Source organism: Talpa europaea, assembly GCF_964194135.1.
Source record: "Talpa europaea genome assembly, chromosome: 3".
Taxonomy (NCBI): Eukaryota; Metazoa; Chordata; class Mammalia; order Eulipotyphla; family Talpidae; genus Talpa; species Talpa europaea.
In genome coordinates, this window is record NC_140069.1 from 93,521,830 (window position 1) to 93,547,410 (window position 25,581).

Consider the following 25,581-nt stretch of genomic DNA (forward strand, 5'->3'; position numbering starts at 1 on the left):
GAGATTGTCTCAGGTAGTTCAAAAAAGTTACAGTTGCAAATTTTGATTACATTTAAAATACTTCTTACTAAAAATATACATTGAGTGGGGATTATATATCCTCTGTAAAGATAGGGTAAGACTCAATGAACTTCTTGTAAGCAAACATGGTTATAAATACTTATATAAAAAACAAACAAACAAACAAATAAATACTTATATAAATTGGGTTCCTTAATATTACGTTTCATTATGTCATTCATTCACTCATTCATTCAATAACTATTCATAGAGCATGGACTTAGGTGCCAGGATATAGAAATATAAAATGTTTAAGATGAGATATACCTAAAATTGACTATTGCCTTAACCTTGGCCTGAATTTATAAGCTTCAATTTCCTTAAGACAGCAATATCACTTGTGATCAAATTCCAAACAATCTTTACTATCTAAGTAATACTTACTGATTTTCCAGATGTTCTCTTAGATCTTTAATTAGGTTCCCTGATTTCTGTCTCATTCTAGTGTTGAAGTCAGCAGCCAAATGCCACATATGGAAAAATGTTCCTCTGAAAGTAAATTGCATATTTAAAAATCTACTGTCACTTATCTTAATATTTAACTCAATAAAACTTCTGTTTCTCAGTGTTTCCCCACACATTTTCATGTGCCTGCTAAATTGTTGGTAATGCTACATAATTCAGCAGAAAACTAATTGTATTCTACCTCATTTAGAATGGCTTAAAGGGTAATGTGATAAATCATTTGTTGAAGTAATTAAACAAATCTAATAAGTACCATTTGATTTCTTATTGATTTAAACATTTTTATTTACTTCCTACATGGTGAGTCAGAAAACTATTACTATAACTGTCTATTCAGAGGGCTTTTGAATATCTTTTAATAAGAAAAATCTAGTTACTGTTGGTAGAAAGTTAGGAAATTAATAAATTCAAGAGGAATTTTTAATTGATGTCATTAATATTTTTTATTTAAGTTGAGAGAATATTCTGTGCTCAAATTCCCAGCTACTTTAGGAAAAGTATGATATGGTTATTGTAATTATTATGGCTATTTATAGAAGCTATTTTGAAGTCCTGTTAGTTCAACTTTCTAGATCTATTCTCCATGTGATATTGACTTAAAATTCAAAAAGCAGATGTAGGTCAAAGGAGATTCTGCAAACACTTTTGGTGTTTATTCCTGGAGCTTTGACAGCTTTGAGGTAATAGCAAATTGGTGAGTTTTACTTAGATTTAATCTAAGTTTGCCTGATATATTTTAAAGTAATCTCTTCCTAAATTTTCTTTTTTATATATGTAAGTAAAAATATAGCTATCATGTTTATTCTCCATTTCAGCAATGTTATTTGTTCTTTTCATAGTACATTTCATGAGGACTACACAAGAAACTTATTAGGGATTTCATTTCTTCTGGGGTAGTAGTAGGAGGTAAGGAGTAAAAAGTAATTTCGACCTACTTAATTTCTTGTACTTTGGAAATATTTTCCCATGAACATACTGTTACTTTTATAATTTAAAGCAAGGTAAAATTTTTATTTACACACAAATTATAAGTTTATATTAGGATTTTGGCATATTAGGAGCTTAATAAATATTTAATTAAATTTCATCATTTACTTGTGTTTATTTCTGTTTTTACAAGTGAGCCAACCACCTGCTGAACTTGAAAGAATCTAGCATTTAAAAATTTTTTAAAAATATATGAGACCTGGAATTAAAAGGCACAAACAATTTAAACATTTTTAAAAGCTACTTAAAATATCTTCTTACATTTGTGAAACCTTGGCTCTCAAATACAGAAAGCTTTTCTTTCATAATAAACCCAAATTACTGAATGCAGGTTTTGCAATGGAGAACTTCATGTATTCATCACCTTTTCACACCCTATCATTAATGGTTATTCTTCTGTCTGCATGAGAATATTTCATTCTCAGAGTGGTCAAAAAAACCCAACTTGCCCACTACTAAACATAGGCAGACATAACCATATATTCCAGTACATTTCCTCGTATCACAGGCTAGGATGAGTAAAGGAACTGGAGAGAAGTCAGGGGTAAATAGTAACAAGAATGAAGTCATGAGGACTTTGTTCTGCCAGGGTCATCTGAAACTCTGTATCAGGGCTCATTTCAAAATAACATTTCTGGGCTAATGTCCCCAATCTGTTCCCCTACTCGACAGATGTGGAAGCTGAGGTTGTATTTTCCCTGATAATCGATGCTTTGTTCTGATAATGCCAAGATCATAAGTATATTTAATGCTATGGGCTGAATTTTTTCTCACAATTATGGTAACTTTCATATTAAATGTGTAGGATTTTTCAGATGTCATTATTCAGTGAATAGTGCAGCATTGTTCACAGTAGCCAAGATGTAGATTCAACCTATGTGCCCATTGATAGACAAATGGATAAAGTAAATGTGGGTAAAAACAAAGAAGGGAAGAACACAAGAGACTATTGTGACAGATCATGGGTGATTTGGGGGTGGGAATTTTATGAGGATTACACCTTAGGGGAGAAATCAAACATTATACAAAAATGAAAAATGATGTAAGAAATAAATATATTTTAAAGAAATAAATAATAAAATCTCTACAGTTGGATATTAACAAAAAGTACTTTTTAGGGCCTCCCCGGTGGCGCAGTGGTTGACCGCTGGGTTGCGAAGCTGCCCGCGGCCTCTGCGGCGCCGGTTCGATCCCCGGCTGCTCCCCGGCCACCAGAGGAGGGTCCCACATGGCGCGCAGACCTCTCCTGCCGCCCGCTGCTCCCCTCAGCAGTGTATTTCGGTCCTTCTGCCTGCTCTGCTCCCCGCTCTGGCTCTGGTGAATTCTCTCACCCTCCCGCGCTTCTGACTATACCCAGTGCATGTATAAACAAAACAAAACAAATAAATAAATCATAAATAAATAAAAATACATGCCTCTTTAAAACAAACAAACAAAAAAAAAAAACAAAAAGTACTTTTTAAGGTTAACTTGCTCAAATTAAACTCCCCAGCTGATCAGTTAAAGCTCCTACTTCTCACTTCAGCCATCCCCCTGTACACCTCCAAAAATGCTCCTGCTGATATACCCTTGACCTATTAGGTGTCCTTCATGGGTAAATTCTAAGAAAGTACCAACCAGTAGACCCATTCTCTTTCTCTGCATAATACCCACACCTTAGACCTGCTGGTCAGGTACACAGTCTTTTCCCAAATGGGTTCAATCATCTTCTCAATATTAGCTTTCATCCTTAAGATTTCTCACACTTGAATCATAACTCAGTTCACCTGTCTTCAGAACTTCAGCAAGTGCATCAATCTCTCTGGTTTTTTTTGAACTCCTTTTCACAAATCTTAAGGTGTGACACAAGCAAGCTTTATATCACTAAGGAGGGAATGTGGATAGGGAATTTGTTGACATTTTCTTTCAAGAAATTATCCACCTCTTTTCTTAAGTCCTTGGTCAGTTTTACTGCAACTGTTTTATGTCTTTGAGTGACGAAGAGCCAAAGGTCCCCATATTTTTTTTATTATTTTGCTTTATTGTTTGTCCATTTATTCTTTTGCTTCTTTGTATGGATGGTTTGGAATGTGGGAGCAGTTGACACCCATTTTCCTGAGGACTCAATCAAAATAAAGGTGTTGTGGCAACTTAGGGACTATAGCTTTTTTTCTTTATTTTTCACGTAGACAATGAGATACATTTTCAAATAGCATATCCTGTGATCTCTTTGCTTTGTATTTGCATGTTAGAGGCAGTAATGCTGGCTCCGCTGCCTAAATATAAGCTAATATGCTAAAGAGTAGGCAAGAATAACCCAATTGTACATTCTTTCTCTACTTATCTTGATGGATAATTTATTTACTTAAATGTTTAATATATAACATGATATGAAATATAAGATATGCAAAATAATATATAATGACAAATATGTCTCCCTGTGCTCCAGTATCCTAGTCACTTTGCCTTTACAAGAAACAAATGTCTTATTATTTTAAATATTCATTTGTCACATATTTCTGGAAATCTCAAGGTTTGTGGGCATATGTTATCAAAAATCATTTCTTTTTTTTTTTTAAATAATAAATTTTATTTTTATATTCCCCCATACAATTGCAAACGCCCCATTCTGACCCCAATCCTTCCCCTCCCGCCCCCCACCCCCCAAAAAGTGTCTCTGGTTCATAGTTTTTTGTTGATTTTGATTTTCACTTTCTTATATTCATTTTCCTGGTCCCTTATTTAAGTTTTCTAGATTCCTGCTATGAGTGAGACCATCCGGTATTTTTCTTTTTCTTTTTGGCTTATTTCACTGAGCATGATCTCTTCCAGTGCCATCCATGTTGCTGCAAATTGCATGTGTTTATCTTTTTTGAATGCTGAGTAATATTCCATGGTATATATGTACCACATCTTCTTGATCCAGTCATCTATTTTTGGGCAAAAAATCATTTCTTAATTGGACTCAGACTGACTTGCCTGAACTTGCTATGTTACTTCTCAGATGAGAGATGTTACTCATGGAACACAATTGTACCAAACCTTGGCATTCTATCTCTAAATCAGAAATTATTAATACTAAGGATCTTACAGCATCGTGAGAATTAAGCAAATTAAATTTAAAGGCAGGGCCTCCCCTGGTGGCGCAGGCAGTTGAGCGCAGCACTGTGAAGCTGTCCGCAGACTCTTGCAGCACCAGTTCAATCCTGGCCGGTGAGGGTCCCACATGGTGCAGCAGACCTCTCCTGTCTCGCCCGCTGCTCCCCTCAGCAGTGTATTTCGTCAGTCTGCCTGTTCTGTTCCCCTCTCTGTGTCTGGTGAATCTTCTCACCCTCCTGTACCCCGGTTCTTGTATAAATTAATAAATAAATCTTTAAAAAATGAAATAAAATAAATTTAAAGGCATTAGTACAGTTTCTATAATGGAATAGCCACTCATTAGATAATGTTTTAGTTTCCAAGCTTTTTATCATGAATATTAACTTCTGCCTCTCTCTTGTCCTCAACATTTGTCATTCTGTTACCAATACCTTCTGTGTATCTCTTTGACAATACTTCCTATAATTTCCTGCATATATCTAGTTCCAGAACCTTCTGTTAAAGTGTGCAAAAATGAACAATGATATAAAATATATATAAATAAGTTATTTTTAAAAAGTGTGCAGGTGATGCTCTGTGCACACCTCTGACATTGTGCTTCCTCACTGTAGTCTAATTGAATATTTTCCTCTCTCACTTAGTACCTTGTCCAGTGTTTGTCATTCAAAGGAAGCAGTGATGGCACATATGAACAATGTGCATTTGTTGAATAAATAAAAGCATAAACTAAACAATCTGGCTTGGGGCCAGTTCTGTTTTGATAATGAGGAAATGGACAAAGGTTAAATATCTTGATGACATGAAAATTGTGGGAACCAAGGGCCCTAGCTCACATAGAACCAGAGAGAGAGAGCAACAAATGGGTGGGAAGGAAGGCAATATAAGGGGAAAAGAAGAGGCAATGGGGGAAGAGTTTGGGAAGTCAAATTACACATTTAACAATTTTATACTTGGGCCTTACCTTGTCTTATTCTCTTCTCCAAGCATTAGAAAAGAATGTGACTCTTCAATTAAGAATCTAGAAGCCTTGAATCAGCAGACCACAAATGTCCCTATGTAATATATCAGTTAACTCCAGGAAACCTTAAATATTAGGGGCAGGGAAGGAACAAGAAAATGAGTCATTTTCCTCACTCATTTAAAAGATCTGATTTCTTGGATGGAGTTAATTATTTTTGGTGGCATTTAAGTCAGAGCTTTCACAGGTACTTCTCCAAAAGAAACTGGTAATATTGTATATTAAATTTAAAATGTAGCCATAACAAGTAGAGTAAGAACACTTAAGTCATTGGCAATTTCCACTTTGTATACTTTAAAATCTAAAGGAAATGTAACAGTTCCCAACTGATTATATTTTATATTTCTGAAATGAAGAAAATTATTTTGTTCTATGTAGTCACCTTTTGTTATTCCTAGATCTCAATCTATTTAAACAATTTAATCAGATTATTTTAACAGCTTTATTGAGATACACTATAAAATTCACTCACTTGGATTGAACAACCATCACCACAGTGTAATATTGAATTTTTTGTTTCCCCTAAAATGACTCATACACATTAGCAGTCATACCCTTTATGCGTCCAGTCACAAATAATCACTAATATTCTTTTTTCCTCTATAAATTTACCTATTCTGAATGTTTGCTATAAATGGGATTATATAATATTTGGTCTTCTGTGACCAATATTTGGACTTCTTTCACTTGGCATACTGGTTTTAAAGTCCATCCATGTTAGCATGTATTAGCACTTCATTTATTTTTACTGTCATTGACTATATTCCATTTTATGGTTATTCCACATTTTATTTATCCTTTCATGAATTCATGGGCATTTGGGTTGTCTATCTTCTGGTTTTTATAAATTACGTTGCTATGAGCTTTCATGTACAAGGTTTTGTGTGGGTGTGTTTTTCATTTATCTTGTATTTAGCTAGAGTGAAAGAGCTGATTATAACAAGTCTTAACGTTCTTTTCATTATAGCCATTCTACAGGGTGTGAAGTTGTATTTCATTGTGCTTTCAATTTTCATTGCCCTGAAGACTAATGATATTGAGTGTCTTTTCAAGCGCTTATTGGCCTTTTGCATATCTTCTTTGAATAAATGTCTTGTAAGTCATGTGCCCCCGTTTTAAAATGGGTTAGGTATTTTTGTTGTTGAATTTAAATGATTACAAATTTATCTTATCTATTCTGGATACTTGACTTGTATCAAAAAATTATTTGCAAGTATTTTCTTCAATTTTGTAAATGGATAGTATCCTTTCAGCACAAAGGTTTAATTTTGACATGGGACATTTATCTAGTTTTCTTTACTTGTATTTTTTATTTTGTTATTTAAGAAACTACTGCTTTGCCAAAGGTTATGAAGATTTACATTAACTCTTACTTTTAGGTCTTTTGATCCATTTCGAGTTAATTTATAGTGTATGATGAGAAGTGGCGTTCGTTTGTTTTCAGCATCAATTTTTTTGCATCTACTTATATAGTTGCCCCAACCATTTTTATTGAAAAGACTTTTCCCCCATTGAACTGTGTTAGCACATGTCAAAAAACAGTTGACCTTTAATGTGAGGCTTTTTCTCTGGATTCTTAGTTCTATTCTTTTGATCTGTACATCTTTTCTTACACAGCTACTTCACTGTCTGGATTATTTTAGCTTTGTAGTAAGTTTCAAGGTCAGGAGATATGAGCCTACACTATTTTTTTTTTCTTTTCAAGATTGTTTTGACTATTCTGGATCCCTTTAATTTCCATATGAATGTTAGGATCAGCTAGCCAATTTGTGGGAGTAAAACACACTGATAGTTTGATTCAGATTGCATTGAATCTGAGGATCAGTTAGAGGAGCATTGCCATATTAGTAATATTAACTCTTCCTGTATATAAACTTGGGATGTATTTCCATTTATTTAGATCTCTTTTAATTTTTCTCCAAATGTTATATGATTTCAGTATACAAGTTGCAATTCTTTTGTTTACATTCTGCGTATTTTTTTTTCATTTTTGATGTAGGTCATGTTTTATTGACCTTTTACTTAGTTTGGTTGTATTTACTGATAAAAGGTTTCCACAAATTACTAAATACATTGTAATGTGGTTTTGTACAGATAGAAGAAAATTTTTGTGATGACTAATAAAATAGTTTATTGCCATTTATGTTTCTCATTTTTGTAGTCAAAAGATGTTGTTCTTTAAGAAAAAATATTGTGTTGTCTATGATTTTAAAATTAGTAAAAAGTTCAATGTTGCCTTGACAATACTACCATGATCTAAATAGATCATTGATTTTTAAAAAGCATTCATTCTTGCTTTGCCTGTTTGGTATTCAGAATACTGTAGAAAAAGAAAATGGAAATCTTTTAGCCAAAACAAAAAATAAAGGAGGGGGTGTATTGAAACATTCACCCCTTCTTTTTATTGTTTGGTAACCCCAGTTATTCAGTGATTATCTTTGTATTAGCTCCTTTTGTTGTTAGCTTTTGAGTTGTTTCCCTGTCTTTTGGTGTCTAGTATCTTGTATTGAGAGATTTTTTTTTTAATAGAGGCATGTAATTTATTTATTTGTTTGTTTGTACATGCAGTGGGTACAGTCAGAAGTGCGGGAGGGTGAGAGAATTTACCAGAGCCAGAGCGGGGAGCAGAGCAGGCAGAAGGACTGAAGTACACTGCTAAGGGGAGCAGCGGGCGGCAGGAGAGGTCTGCACTCCATGTGGGACACTCCTCCGGTGGCTGGGGAGCAGCCGGGGATCGAACCGGCGCTGCCAAGGCCGCGGGCAGCTTCACAACCCAGCGCTCAACCGCTGCGCCACCGGGGAGGCCCATATTCAGAGATTTTTTTATATGACTCCTATAAACATAACTGAATTTTCCTATTTCTGTGATTTCATAATGTGTTTTAGGTACTTAGCATCGTACATTACATACAACAAACTCTTGAAAATCAGCATCTATCAGCATCTCTAAATATACAAAGGGTTTATCAGTTCTGTGCTTTATGTTTTCTCATCATTGCTTCTCTTGGATTTCCATCCAGCTTAGATTGAAAACTTGTTTATAGCAACAAATAGATAATATTCCTCACCTTTCTGTTTTCAGGGTCTTTGTAGTCTGTGTAGAAATAAGAAAGTTAGGAATGTTTAAGAGTGCAAATTTAAAAAAAAAATGGTCCATGATTATAAATTAATTAATATGCCTTGGGTTTACATTTGTGAAATTATGGATATCAATATAGTAAGAACTTAATAATAAGTGAGGTATTACCATTTTCTTAAGTTCCAGGTGGTTTTTTTTTAGTTGTGTTTTCCTCTTAAGCTTTTATGTTTGCATTTTTTACTTTATTTTGCAATTTGGGTTTTTTGCTTCTTTTTACAATGATTTTACATTTACATACTGTTTGCAATTCTATGTAAGAGTCTAAACTAAATGAAAAATAAGTGCTATGTTCTGGGCCTCCCCAGTGGCGCAGTGGTTGAGTGCTGGGTTGCAAAGCTGCCCGCAGCCTCTGCAGCGCCAGTTCAATTCCCGGCCACTGGGCGAGGGTCCCGCATGGTGCAAAAGACCTCCCCTGCAGCCCGCTGCTCCCCTCAGCAGTGTACTTCGTCCGTCTGCCTGTTCTGCTCCCCACTCTGGCTCTGGTGAATTCTCTCACCCTCCAGCACTTCTGACTATACCCAGTGCTTGTATAAATAAATAAATTTTTTTTTTTTAGATTTATTTATTTATTTATTTATACAAGCACTGGGTATAGTCAGAAGTGCCGGAGGGTGAGAGAATTCACCAGAGCCAGAGTGGGGAGCAGAACAGACAGACTGACGAAGTAACACTGCTGAGGGGAGCACCAAGCGGCAGAGGAGGTCTGTACACCATGTGGGACCCTCACCTGGCAGCCGGTGATTGAACCGGCGCTGCAAAGGCTGTGGGCAGCTTCACAGCCCAGCCCTCAACTGCTGCGCTACTGGGGAGGCCCAATAAATAAATCTTTTAAAAAAAATAATAAATAAAATAATATATCCAGGCCACGATGAATTAATATATTTTTAAAGCATCCCATGGCTTGCATATCAAATAATTTTAACTTAAGAATCCAGGTATTTTTCAAATGGGGAATTTATGGAAGTAATTTTTTTTCTTAGCATCTTAACATCCAAATTCCCTTTTCTCACAAGATGACTTAATCAGCAGCATATCAGAGACAGCTTGCTGTGTTTACCATTGTTAGTTGGGCCAGCATATGTCCAAAACAGTTGGAATGAGAAAAGCAGCATTAACTTGAAGCCAAATTAGGGTAGTGAAGGGGGAAGAAGTTGTTTTGCTATTGAATAATACGAAATGGTTTGGAAGGTATAGGGTTCATCTTAATGTAGAAAAAGAAAATGGAAACCTTTTAGCCAAAACAAAAAATAAAGGAGGGGGTGTATTGAAACATCTCAATGCACAGAAATAATAAAAATTGACTTGACTTTAATTTCACTAAATTAATCATTTGCATTTTTTTGATTAATTTATTTTCTTACATTGTTGTCAATTTTTGTACAGTATTTGATTTCTCCCCTCAGGTGCAGTCCCTGTGGTTCTCCCACTACCATACCACCCGTGATTCATCTCCACCATCTCTGTGCTCTTCCCTCCCTGGTTTTGACCCCTGTCCCTCCTGCTCTCCTGCTGTATGTTATTTTTCACATTAACCAAAGAAGGAAATTTGATGATATTTCAATTATTATTTTTTTTCAGTTTCAGTTGTAGTTGATTTTTTTGGTTCCTAATTACTAGAAATTGTTGCTTTATTAAGCAATATGGGAGCCTTTAAATACCTTATTTCATGATTTCAGAATATTTCTATTCTTTCTCAAATGGGGTATTATATTGCTTTGTATTAGCATTTTTCAAAGTGAGGAAAATAGCCTTATTTGCATAAGTAGTGCATTTAAAAAGTAGATATTGTTGTTTATTAGAAACCACAGAGAAACAACTCTATAGATAAAGATATCTTTTGATTGAAACAGAAAGTAGAAAGTAACATTTTACTATTTATAATGGGAGGTTTTGAAGAGATGTTTCCAAATACCACAATCAAGGAATAAAACAATTTTGACCATAATTGAGTTTTATATCTCAGGCAAAGCCTGCCCTGGGGTAATTTTTAATTAGATAAACCTTTTTAATTAGATGAAGCTTTTCTAAAGGGGTTCCTGCTTCCCACTCTCTGTCATTTACTTGTCTTTGTCAGGCAGCCCTTACTTCTCTCATAGGGCCCCTTCCTTTCTGTGTTGTCAGAACTTGCTCTGCTGGTCATTGATTTTTCCAAACTGTCATGACATATGCTTTTAGCTAGAAACAAATAAATATTTTATATAATTTGGGGGTGAGGCAAGAATCCCGTTGGGAATCATTGCTTCCAATTCTTAGTTTTATTTTATACATGAGGAACCTAAGGGCAATAAAAGTGGCTTAGTCGTAGTTAGAACTGTGGATTCAGTTTTCTTCTGCCCCGCCCTGCTTCTCGCCTTTGGCAAGATAATGGGCATTAGCTAGTGACTGAAAGAAGGTTAATTCATAGATTATTTTTTTTTCATTTATTCTCCAAAACCACTGTGTCCCATGCTTGAGAGAATCAAATGAAACAATGACTTCGTTTCAACAATATGATGTTACCAATGAGTTTGTTGAAAATGTTTTCATGGAAGGTGATAACATGTGTGTGTCTGTGTAACATATACTTGTATGTGTATAACATATATGCATATATGTATATATCCTAGAACCTGGCATTGAATGCGGGCAGGAGAGGGAAGCACTATATTTAGGATCATAATCCCTCAGGCCCTAAGACTTGGTTATCAGGTCAAGTGTGTGAGATTTGGCTTCCTCTTTGCTGAAGATGTGTTTTTCTTAGGAGGTGACTTGGTCTTTATGCAAATGGACATCTGTTGTGCTAGTCCCACCTGCTCTCCAGATATACAAGAGATTTCTGAACCTTGGCTTTGACTAAATCCTGCATCCTCCCAAATTTACCTTGATAGAAAGAAACAGCCTACATAAATCTAACAGAGACATGTCTAACACAGCAGCTTGAATTTCATTACTGACCTAAAGAATCACAGAGACTTCTCTCTCCTTTCTTTCCCCCTACTCTTAGCTGAGAGAGCAAACTTGAATAACCCTAAACAAATGCATTTCTCTTTAAAGAAAAATCACATTCTGTAGTGTTCTCTTATTTCTTTTGTTTAACCAAGGTAATCTTTTATTTCAAGGATTAGAAATTCCAAACCATTAATTTAAGACATTTTTTTAAGGATGAAAATGTAAAATTTTATAGAATAAATGAATTCTCTAACTGCTGAACCTCCGCTGCTCTGACCTAAGTTTAATTATGAATTCTGTGGAAAATAAAATGGAAACCATTGGGTTCAGAGTGGCTTTGCTGAGCTCTATGATTAGCAATGTATTTCCTATGATCTTGGGTTATATTAATTTAAAATTACATTAATATCTGGAAAGACATTTGGGTAACTTTTTTTCCATAAGTTTTTTTTCTTCTTACAATGCCTAACTACCAGGGCTATTTGTTTGAGGCACCAAATTTCTTTAGTGGTTTGGCTACAGATCTATCACTAGGATATAATAGCCAACCTTGTAGTCATATTATTATAACTTTGAGGTACATATGATGTTTCTTTAAAACCTCAGGGTTTTAAAATATTCCATATAAACTAAATCAACCCACACATTATTAACAAAAATTTTAATGTAGAATAAACATGATATCCTGTAATTACTAAGCATTCCTTCCCTAAACTCATTCAAATGTTGATTTCTATAAGATGTACTGGCCTTTTGAGTGTGTGTATAATTATATGCATATATAATATTTTGTGTGTACATATTATAGATAATATTTAGTAGCTTGGGAACTATATAGCAATTGAGAACTATATAGCAATTCTATACAGATTGGAACAATCTATGTAATTTGCTTAATTTTATTAAAAGAGATTCCTAGAACAAGTGTTTGTTCTAGACCTGCTTTCATGTAGGGTATGTTATCTGCATCATAAAAAAGATAAAATTGGAGAGTACACCTGAATATTTTGTTATGAAGTTATAAATAGTGTCATTTAACATAATTCTAAATTAATATTTACCATAAATTTAAAGAACCAGTATAAAAAAGAAGTAAATAAAATAATGTTGTATATGTGACCTTGAAAAAAGTACTCTAACTTGCCTAGTGTTCCTTCCTTATCCTAACCTATAAAATGGAAGTAATAATAAGGTTGCTGTAGTAAATGAAAATGGTCCATGAAAAATTTATAATTAGTACCCAGCACATATTGTTCATTTGAAAATACCATCATTCTTACTTATATTCTTGTTTTCCAACTAGCTGCTTAATGTAGAGAGGAGGCAACAAAGCCTGAAACTAATATATCAATCCAATGAAAATACTTTCAGCTTATTTTATGATATTTTCCTTGCTGGCGTACTCTGCTTTCTAATTATGTTTTATTTTAGATAAAATAAACCTAGATTAAACCAGTATGATAGAGATGTGGCTTGGAATTTGATTATCAGAGGAAAGTACCTCTGTGTGGTAGTAAAATTAACTGGAGATGTCTGCAGCAGAATTGGATAGACTTTTTAGGCGTTGTAACCATAGAGGATGTGTAAATGATGAGAGCATCTCATCTCTGTTCCAACAAAACTTTATTTATAAACACTAACATTTGAATTACTTATACTTTTCACATGCCATTCAATGTTTTTCATTTTTGGCTTTTAAAAACCATTTAAGAATGTCAAATGTCATTCCTAGTCAAGTAGGTGGTAAAAACTGAGGCAGAATGAATTTGGCCCATCAACCAATTTGCTGATACCTGCTCTAGAGTAATATTCATTTTTAATACTAAATAATTTCTTTTCATCTTGTTTGTACAAATTGTACCACTTCAGATTGTAGACGGATCATCACAAAGCTGTGCTTAAAATATTAAGAAGCATTTTGTAATGCTGACAGTTCTCTGAATACAGGCAATTTCTATAAACAGATACTATGAGCTCTACCAGGAATAGAAATTTTAATGACAGTCTAATTAAATAGAAGCTGCAAAGAAAAAATATTACATTTTCTTATGCCAAATTATGAATGTCTCTGATTAATGCAAAGATATAGGCATATTGACTTCTATTTATTTACACATTTTTTTCTGAAAATTATAGGCTCCTCTGTGCAATCAACTGACCCTCCTACTTATCTAGTAAGTTGTACCTTAATGGCTAGTGATTATCTCTCATAATGCCCAGGAGTCAATAACTAGAAATAAATAAATAAATAAACTCTGAAATAAGAAATTAGCACATTCAATCTTTTTTCAAATTTCTATCCATAATGCCAAAAAATAGCTGCCTCTTCTTTTGTTACTACTTTCTTTACTCAATTAAAAAATTTATAAACAATTCATTCAAAACTTACTAACACTATTTGCAGTTAATTATGACTCATTATATCTACTTCTGATATAATCCAATGGGATTTAGTTGATCAAGTACTAAAGATAATTTCAATATTAGACAGTCTTCACCTATGTGTGAGTACATTCAGGTTGCAGAATAAGATGAATTAAAAAACTTTGTCTAGACTCAAGAGAATTTTCTGTAGTTATAAGAAAAGAGTGAAATACCAAATTTGCAATTCCTAAAACCAGAATTGTTTCTAAAAAGCATAGAAGCACAGGGCCTCCCCGGTGGCGCAGAGGTTGAGCGCCGGGTTGCGAAGCTGCCCGCAGCCTCTGCAGCGCTGGTTCGATCCCCGGCTGCTCCCCAGCCACAGGAGGAGGTCCCACATGGCACACAGACCTCTCCTACCGCCCGCTGCTCCCCTCAGCAGTGTACTTCGGTCCTTCTGCTTGCTCTGCTCCCCGCTCCCCGCTCTGGCTCTGGTGAATTCTCTCACCCTCCCGCGCTTCTGACTGTACCCAGTGCTTGTATAAATAAATAAATAAATGAATGAATAAATCTTTAAAAAAAAAAAGCATAGATGCACATATGCTAAGAAAGATGCTTTGAACTGACCTAAAAATACACAAATGTGCCAAAATGTGCAGAAATGTATCCCATTACGCCTCTCTCTAAGGAATGTATTGGTAATTACAAGTTAATACTTTTCTTTGCCTCTAAGTCTACTATTATTATAACAAAACCTTTCAGTGCCATTTATATCAAGGCATATTTCACCTCAACTGCATAGAAATTTAATTGAATACCTCTTTGGTAAAACTCTAAGGATGCATGGAAAGACCAAGATCATGGACACTGGTGCTAGAAGATGAGTTTCCTGATTCCTGTTGTATCACTTAGCAACGTGTGACCTTGGTCAAGTTCCTCAGTGTTCTCCATTTTCTTCATCTGGGAATTAGTGTCATAATTATGTCAACCCCATAGGTTACCAAATAGTGCAGCCTGTTACCTTTGTAAAAAAGAATAAATGAATTAACATTTATTTTACAAAGCACTGCGAACAGTGTTTGGCACATAAGACATGTTGTATTAGCATCGGCTTCATAATTTAAATTAAAATAAAACAACTCTCAGACAAACAGATATTACAGTATTACTCTTTGTTCTTACCCAAGATTGGAAAGCCAAATTTGAATTCGGCCATAGGGAAGTTATTGTTTATTAGAATGTTCAAACCCTGAAAACTTTGCATAATTTCAAACTTGCATAATTACTTTTAAACTCAGTTATCTAAAGCACTTCCTTGACAAAGGATAGTGGGTATTTCCCCTTACAAGCAAAAGTGGTGCCACCATGTGGCAATCACATAAACACAGGTGCCAGTGCATTTGGCTTATTAGGTTTGAAATTACACGATATTGGCTGATTTTTTTATTTTTTTAGCATTTGCTTTTCCCCCAGAATTTAATGTGTGAAGTGGAACTTTATTATTCCCAATTCAAAAATTCCAAATTTTCATAATTCCAATTCTCATAAAACAAGAAAACATCACTTTCATAGAGCAGTAATGTAAACTTGCCTCTGATCTGAATTTAGCAAGTAAAGGAATAATGCAATTACAGCATTAATTGATTTCCAAAGTGATTTCCATCAACTCCAGTTTCTCCAAGGAAGGAGGCCAGAGAGAAAGTGCGTAGAAGCGTCGTCATCACATCAGTTCCTTCTTCCTTTCCTCCAAACAGTTGCACGCATATCCATCTTTCAAGTTGGGACTGTTCCTACAATTTCATTTGAAGAATGAAATAACAAGAATAACAAGATGAATGAATATAATGAAATAACAATGAATGAAATAACAATGAATGAAATAACAATGAATAACAAGATGGATGAAAACTCTTAAGTTTTCAGCTGTTTAAAGAAAAGTTTTTGCTTTTCAAAACCATTGCAATCCTACATTAAGCATTATTGGTGAGACTAAGATTTTTTTTTTTCCTAATAAAGATTTCCTTAGAACTAAGGTAATAACTGAGAGCTGGAAAAGAAAGAAAAACAGTGCATCACTGAAAGTCCTGTTCCCATTCTGCAGGGCTGAAGAGTAGAGATTAGAAAAGGAAAAGAGGGGCCTCCCTGGTGGTGCAGGCGGTTGAGGGCCACACTGTGAAGCTGTCCGCAGCCTCTGCAGTGCGGGTTCAATCCTGGCTGGCGGGCAAGAATCCCACATGGCACAGCAGACCTCTCCTGTCTCGCCCGCTGCTCCCCTCAGCAGAGTATTTCATCAGTCTGCCTGTTCTGTTCCCTGCTCTGTCGCTGGTGAATCCTCTCACCTTCCCATGCCTCTGGCCTGTACCCCAGTTCTTGTATAAATAAATAAAATCTTAAAAAAAAAAAGAAAAGGAAAAGACGTGGTCTGAATCAAGGGGGAAAAGGAGGAGTATTTGGAGTTTTCTATGTGTATTATCATGTCATCTGCAAATAGTGACAGTTTGAATTCATCTTTTCCAATGTGAATTATTACTTTTATATATTCTATTGCCTAATTGCTGTAACTGGGACTCCAATACTAAGTTGAATTGTAGTGGTAAAAGTAGACATCCTTGTCTTGTACCAGCCCCGTAGAGAACAGAAGGAAGGTTTCTCAAAATATTAAAAATAGATTTGCCATATGACCCAGCTTTTCTACTCCTGGGTAACTACCCAAAGAATTTAGAACACTATCTCAAAGGAATATATACAGTCCTATTTATAATAACCAAATTATAGGAAAAAACTTATGTTCCCAGTGACAGATAAGTGGATTAAAATGATGTGGCATGTATACACAATGGACTGACCCTCCGCTATTGAAAAGAAAAAGATAAACTCTTGCCATTTGTGACAACATGGATGAAACAGGTGGGGATTATGCTAAGTGAAATAACTCAGAAGGAGAAAGACAAATACTCACTGCTTTCACTTATATGTGAAATATAGAGAAACAAAGCAAAGGATCTGATAAAACCAAATTAATAAACAAATTCTAGAATTCTAACTGTAGAATTGATGCTACGAGAGGGGGAGGGTGAGCACGGAATGAAGAGAAGGTCCAATGGATGATGGTGGAGAATTATGGGAGCTTTGGTGGTGGGTATGGTGTGTTAACATACATGAAGAGGTGCGAAACTTTGCCCCTAAACCATAAGCAGTGTTGTAAACCTATATTACCTCAGGAAAAAAAATCCAATAAATAAAAATCCAATTTTATTTATTTATTTATTTTAAGGTTTATTTATTTATTTATACAAGCACTGGGTACAGTCAGAAGCACGGGAGGGTGAGAGAATTCACCAGAGCCTGAGCGGGGAGCAGAACAGGCAGAAGGACCGAAGTACACTGCCGGCGCTGCAGAGGCTGCGGGCAGCTTTGCAACCCAGCGCTCAACCGCTGCGCCACCGGGAAGGCCCCAATAAAAATCCAATTTTAAATAAGAAAACATAGAACAATGAGAGAGAGATAAGCAGAGATAAGCATCATGTATGGCATTTATGCTTTTTCTACACCTACTTTCCTGCATCTTTTATTACATAATATAAGATGCCTGTTGTCTTGAAAATATTAAGTATTGAAGCATACAGAAAATATGGGAATTTGTTACTGGATAAAGACAATTGTTTCTTGATAGTAGGACACAAGAACCAATATCAGCTCTTTTTTTTTTCTCTCAAAAACTACTTAACATGTTTCTGCAAACAAGGGTTCCTGATAGAAGAAGGGAATTATTTTCTTTTAAAAAAGTTTTTTTTCTAAATAAAGAAATGTAACTTATTAAAAAAAAAAGTGTTGTCTGAGCATCTTAGTAGATAACTAAGTCAGAGAGTCACTTATCCAACCAATTTCATTAAACTTACTTTACATGTCAGATGATGTGCTTGATTCTGGAGTTAGAAGGGAATCTCATGTCAAATATTAGGTTTTATGTAATGAGAAGGAAGTTTAGTTGACAATTTGCAAGTTGTGATAATACAGTAGTTGTTTGTGACCTAAAAGAAAATAGAATTTATAAGAAAAAAATTGGGAAGGAAACAGTTTGTCCCACCTTCATTATATTTCCTGTAGAAGTCAGTCTGCTTTAGATCAGAGATAATGAGTGTTATTCATGGCTAAATAGAGGAATCTTTTTTGATTAATAACTTTATTTTCCAATTTAAAACACTAAAATTTACATTTTATTTTACATTACATTTTATTATTATTCATTTACAGATGGCACAATATCAGATTAAATTTTTATATCACATTACAGAATACGATGAATTAGGTTCTTTGCTGCTTTTACCTTGAAGTGATATAAATCAGCATGATTTGGTTTCCATACTGCAAGATGCTCAATGAAGATTTTACGTGGTTCTCATATGGTGAAGTAGATTCTAGCAAACACTGCAGTACTTTAGAACTAAGTGGGTATTACAAATGAGCTGGCAATTCATGTTTGTGTTATGGTTTGTTATGACTACTTAATTCAAAAGCATATTTGCAGAGAGGGAATTTGAATTAAGTAAATCAAAATAGTAAGGCTTTGATTAAAAAGTTAGCTTGCTTTAACTTAAATGTTGATATTTCAAGGCCTAGTGATATTTTAGTCATTTGTGGTTATTTTTGTTTCCTGTTCAGACCCCTGGGAAATAAGAGAATAGTAAATCAAAGCCCAGATTGCTTCTTGGATTTATTTTCTTTTCATTTATGCCACGTATTCGTACACTTTAAAGAAACTAACGATATATACAGTTTGAGCAGAATCACTTTGAAAGAAAATTGTATTTCTGGACTAATCAATTTAAATATTTTTGTGTTAAAATTATTCTTTTCGTATTTGATAATTTACTGTTTCTTTTTACTTCACGGTGACACTGTCATCAACATTAATAGTGGAAATGAACTAAGAATATTTGTATAACTAAAGTGTAATTTGGGCAGAATTGTCATCAAACTGATGTAAAACTTGTATTTCTCATTTTTGATGTTAGGCAAATTCAAATATATTAATTTACTATTTCAGAAACAACATACCTTCTAAGGCTGAAATCATATACACATTTCAATGATGATCTTTCAGTAAAAATTACCTCAGCATTTAAAAAAATCCATTACTGCTTATTTTAGATAAAATATTAAAAATGTTGATTAAGTAATTTTAAGAGAATTTATTATCTTATATTTACATTTATTAATTTAATTCTTGAATTTTCAAATTGAAATTTTAAAAAAATGCTTAACTTATAGATTATCAGTTCTGTTCTGATTTTCTAATAATGAAAATTAGGTAATCTTTCCTAAATTAGATCTTATTTTTTAGATAATTCAGCATAGGGACTTGTTCTTGTTTGCTAGCCTGAGACAAACAGCTCAGCTGTCTAAGCTGTGCTTTCCTCATTGCTTTCCTACCTCACCTTGCTTGTTGTCACCTTAAAGCACACTAACCTGTAGGTAGAAAATTTTTTGAATGACTTTTCCAGTTTTCATTCTTTGTCTTCAGAAACTTATCAATAATTTAAGCTTACAGTATCTGTTGGAATTCCATCAAAAAGTCCTAATAAGTTAATATTTTAGTATTTTAATTGGTATGTGCATATGCATGTTTATATATAAGCATATGTATTTCCAGTTTATTTCTGTAGATTCATGTAACTATCATTCATTCATTTATTCCTTCATTCATTCCAGGTATGCATTAAGTCATTCCCATGTTTCTAAAAATATAGTCCCTTCTCTCACAGAGCATAGACCAGTAGTGATGGGAGACGATTAAATAAATGTTATGAAAAGAATTGCAAACTGTAATGTTTCTTGCATTGAATTGGTGAATAAGGTACATCAGTAAGAGATATAGTGTGACTGGAAGGCCATGTTAAGAGACTTATTTAGCTCTGAAAGAAGCAGTAGGAGATAAGTCTGCAGAGGTGGGGTAAAAGCCAACTGTAATGCATTTTATTGAGTATAAGTAGTATTTTAAGAAATCCAATCCATGTCACAAACTTGGAGACAGAGATTGAAAAGAGGACTTGTTTAAAAACCATTGCAGCTCTCTCCAGAGCTTGGCTTTTCCTGTCAGGAGCTGGCACAGCCTATCTACTTCCCAGAGTGGTCTGTTCTGGGAAGGCTCAGCAACAGCCAGGGTGGGGGCACTTTATAAAAAAAAAGAACAACAATAACAAAAACTGGAGCCAAAAGGTAAGATGGTGGTGCCCACAGAATGGGAAAAGTGGCAACAGTTTTCTGAGCAGTAACTTGAACCTAATTTACTCCCCACTTTTCCCCACAATGACTTCCAATAAATGATTTAACCTGGTATCTCCTGTGACCCTCTCACCAATGGCAGCTTGGTGGAAAGAAACTCAATTGAGGAGCTGTGATCAGCTTCTCCTTGGGCAATTCTGGGCACTGTAAACTCTGAAAATGAGTCTTGGTTTTTCTGTGTTCAGCTCTCCTCAGCATCCTTGCTCTGTAAAAGAACCCTGGACACCCTGTCCTCACCATAAAATACCAGTCGTCCATGGTCCCAAGATTTAAGGTTGAATTCATTATCAGAAGAGAGTGTAAATTGACATGGAACATAATATATTGCTCTTGGCATCATTTATCAGGTGATCAAAATAACTGGTGAGGAGCAAGTAAGTGAAGCTAGAATCACCAAAACTAAGTTATATTGTCAGTCTGAACCAAATAATTAGACTTGCATACATGTGTACATATTGTTTAATACATGCGGATAGTAAACCAGATAACTTCCTAATCGGTAGTAAAAACACTAAAATGTTATTTGTTATTAATTTTGATTCGGCCAGGAAGTACAGGTACAGGAAGACAGGATAATGCAGCACATACCGTTCAGAGAAGATGATACTATCTCTGGCACTATCTGACAAGCTAGCATTAGTGCACAGCAGAGTTTCAGAGATGACATGGTATCATTAGAATACATGTTGATGTGTTTTAACAGAAACAGTCTGTCATAGCAAAGTTTAAAGGCTGCAACAAAGAAACAGATATGAAAAGATTAGTGAAAGAAGATGTCTACTGCTGTGGAAGTTTTGTATAAGGGTTTCCTACAGAATTTGCCATGTATTTAAACTATTGTTCTGGCCCAGACTTTGAGGAGGCCCTCATTACATGTCTTTGAGGCAACTATTCCACGTTCCTTTCCCAACCCTGAGCTGCTGATCTGACTATGTGTGTTAGACAAAGTCAAAGCAGAAAAGAGCAGTGGGCAGCCATTCCAGTGGGCAGAGTTGTGAGCGCAAAAGCTCACAGAGTTCTGTGCATGAAGAAAGGAGGAATAGGAGCAGTCCAGATGAACAGAGCAACATTTGTTTCTCCCCAGCTGTAGAAATTATAGTTTCTGTGTCCACTTGCCAGGGTTGTGGATCATCATTTCCTTGGTATAAAGAACTTAATTTCAGTATAAACTGGTTCTGGGAAGCATGGATGATTACCCTGTTGTAGCTATAATTATCCCAAGTTGTAGCTACAGTAACTGTGAGTGTTGAGATAGTTAGACATGGTTCTAGTGTTTATTGCATTTCAAGTTTTTAAAAAACGGCTGAGTTGATACAAAAACCAAAAAGATGGTAAGTTTTTACCTCTGTCATTTTTTTGGCGATACCTATAGTTGAAGACTCATTTCAGAAGAACAACATGAGCAGTTTTCAGCTGCAGTTGCAATAGTTGTAAATGGCCAAAATTGTGCTCTTCTAGCATTTTTCTATCCATGGGGTTTGCAACTTGTTTACTTAAAACATTCTTAAAATGGATGGTTTCTTGTTTGTAAGCCAGGCAATAAAGTAGCAACCAAAGTTTTCTGTTTCTGAACATATGAAAATTCTCCCTTACCTGTGCTATGAATAATAGCAGCTAGAGTCGAAGACTTAAGGAACATTCCATGGCTGCTATATCATTCTTAGTACTCTTAATTCCTTAGCAGTCCTGGTATTAAAAAAAGGCATGTCACAGAAGTTTAGTTACAACTGTTACACATGTTGCTTACATAAATGTAATTATCATAAAGATCTATATGAACTGAGATTTTATTTTGAAATGGGAGCTTTTTTGTTTCCATGTCCATTAAATGCTAAAACTGTGTCTTAAAAGATGCCTGAGTTGATGAATGTTAAACAGAAGGAGGGATAACTATCAAAAAACCACAAGATACTTTGAAGAAGAATGAACAAGCGTTTGGAAAGAGATAATTAAGACTAAATAAAATATACATAGAAATATTCTGATTGGGAATTGGTATTAAATATATATGTGGAAATATTCTGACTGGGACTTGGTATTAAATAATACTATTTATATGATATACTTAGTGACATACAAAATATATAATTTGCTGTGTATTTGAAATCATAAACAAACAGGGTGAGTCTAAGTGAAGTTATGAGATCTTGTGATCTATTAAAACATGATTCACTTACAACTAATGCTAACATTAATATTTGTTGTCATCAGCTTCCTTCTAACATGTATCACTGGCTACCTATTCTAAGGAAATTGCGTGTTTTTAGACAAAAAAAAATCTGTTGTGTACAGAGACGATTCCTTTCCCCACTTTTAAAACTGGTTGTTAATTTTTCATAAGTTGATTATTTCTAGTGATGGTGATATAGTAGCTATGGAGAATGCCCTTTCTTTCACATTCTGTGATATGAAAATGACTGTAACTTATTGAAACTCAGTCCTGGTATTGTGTTACTATTATTGCTCCTGGTTAGGCTTATTAGCCTGTCACAGAAGATGTAAGAAAAATCCATCATTCCTTTTGGAATACGATGAGCCTTTGTCACCCACAATGCAATTACTGTTAAAAATAGAAAGAGTGACTATGATACGATTATGATTAGCCAGAGATGAGCTATTGTCCAAGTAATGGGAACTAATCCAGCAGGCCAAAGATGACCTACACAGAACCATCAGTTTGCTGATTGCCATTTCTCTATGAGTTTGATGAAATATTCATGCCTTTGCTCTCCTCTCTGCAAGCACTATTGATTTCTTGTATAAACGCTGCTATATTTAGTCTAGACAAATGGAATGTGGATTGCTGCTGAATAAATTGGATGAAAGACTGGGATCTTGCCTGCCGCTTTCTCTCAGTCTTGGGCAATTATTTATAATCAAGAGCAGTTTTTGTAAGTTGAGGGTGATTTTTCACAATTTAGTGATTAGTCTCTGAACAAAGGCAAGCAGTTAGACACAATCATTTCTGTTGGGATAGCAGGTTAAGAAGTCAAATTACCTTTTGAGGTTTACAATAGTAATTTCAGAGAGGTCTGGGATATTTTTCTCCCCTTATCTTTTTTTCTGGGGGAAAGGATTTTTCTTAGGTGGTTGATGTTTATAGTTTACGAATAATAAGAATGCCAGCAAGAAGAGACCCCAGGGTCTCTTGAAATTTTACATTTTATCTTTATAGGGTTAAATTCTGACCTTTGTTTATTGGGATCTCCATGTGAAAACTGGAGGCTATAGTTGGATATTTTATGTAAAAAATGAAATACATAATTAGCAGGCATTGCTTTTGATTGGAAATATGCCAACTCTATAAGCTAGTGCTCAAAAAAATCTCATGTTACTCAGACCCTTCTTTGAGCCTTCATTGAAAATTCTGCATTGGACACTGCATGAGATCTTACAGATGATCATCTTCGTTTACTGCCAAACTTGTCACAGTTAACATCTTTCTGTTTACAAATACTGTGTTTTAGAAACCATTGTCCATCAAAGTATGATTTATTAATAGATTTTTTTACCATTTTCATTAATGACACATGCAGTACTTCCCAGCAAGCTTCTGGTCAATATATTGAAGAATGCATTGTGTTATCACCCCAAGATTGGTATCAGCACCACCCCTCAAACATATGCTATACACACAATGATAAGCAAGTAGATTAGTGTTTGTTTCAGGATTTGCACCCTGAACCTCAGTAGAAAGGATTTCTTTTAGACTTTCTTGACTTGTTGAAATAGCTTGTAAATCCATGTGGAATATTACCTTTGTAGTTCTTAACCTGGAATCTGCAAATCTAAGTTACTAATAGTAATACAAGTACTAGATATAATTTAATAGAGTAGAGGGGGTGGGCCTCCCTGGTGGCATAAAATATTAAGTTGCAGCAACATGAAGCTATCCACAGCCACTGCAGCACGAGTTCTATTCCCGGCCAGGGAAGTGACCCACATGGCACAGGAGACCTCTTCTGACTCACCCACTGCTCACCAGCAGTGTATTCAGTCAATCTGCCTGTTCTGTTCTCCATTCTTTCCCTGGTGAATCCACTCACTCCTGCCCCCACCTCTGGCCTGTACCTATGTTCTTGTATGCATAAAAAATTAAAAAGTAGAGGGTAGAAAATTATTCATATTTCTCCCAAAATATAACCATCTTCTGTTGTATATCTCACTAGTTTTTGCTATTAAAATGCAAATGCTGGGGCCTCCCCGGTGGCCCAGCAGGTTGAGCATAGGGCTGTGAAGCTATCCACAGCCTCTGCAGCACAGGTTCCATCCCGGCCGGCCGGGGAGATTCCCACATGGCCCAACAGACCTCTCCTGCGTCACCCACTGCTCCCCTCAGCAGTGTATTTCAGTGCCTATTCTGCTCCCCACTCTGTCTCTGGTCATTCTGCTCACCCCCTGTACCTCTGACCTATACCCCAGTTCTTGTATGTATAAATAAATAAATCTTTAAAAATAATAAAGTAAAATGCAGATGCTAAGATAATTAAAATCCCAGTGTACTATGTACTCTGTGATAGCTGGAGTTTTTGTCTTTTTATTTTACCACTTAACTCCAAAATCTATAATCAGAGTAAGACTGGGAATTTAAGTTTCTCAATGAATGTTTGTTGACGAAAGTAAATTTTATTTAGTTAATATTATTACAGTGTTTGTATATCACTTTTTTCTACTTTTTCCACTTAATATTGTAACAACATATTTCATGATCCCATAAATATTATTTTTAATGATTGCATATTTTTCCACCAAATGGATGTTCTATGTATTAAACATTTTTTGTAGGTGGTGACTTTAATTAAAATAATAATACTTGAGGTTAATATGATATTTAGCTATTTTTCTTTGTATAATCTTCTTCAGATATGTTCTTACAGTTGGCAGAACTGAATCATACCACCACATTGTTTTTCAAAAGTTTTAAATCAATTAGCAGTGCCACTTGCAATATATAGTTGTCTATTTAAGTCATGCTTATCCTATACAATGGGATTTTGTATATACATGTTATATATGTGATATTTTATGTTTTCTAATTGCTTATGAGATATCATTATAAAATAATACCTTATTTTGATTTAAAATTTACATCTCTTTACAAGTTATGGTGTTTTTTAAAATTATTTAGTATTCCTTTCCTTACTTTTTCCAGTTTTCTATAAATCAATTTAATTTATTATTTAATTTCATTTTTGTTCTTGCTCCTAGTATTTTTATCTTATTAACCACACACTGTTAATGACTTATTTTACTATACAGG

General features: G+C 34.8%; 1 pseudogene across 1 annotated transcript in view; it reads right to left on the reverse strand.

Moving 5' to 3' along the window:
* Positions 1–20,579, reverse strand: part of LOC311168883 (dnaJ homolog subfamily A member 1-like) — a 40,118-nt pseudogene extending 19,539 nt beyond the window's left edge. The window contains exon 1 of the transcript in view: positions 20,559–20,579. The product of the transcript in view is annotated as a dnaJ homolog subfamily A member 1-like (transcript). The remainder of the gene's footprint in view (positions 1–20,558) is intronic.
* Between the last annotated feature and the right edge of the window lie 5,002 nt (positions 20,580–25,581).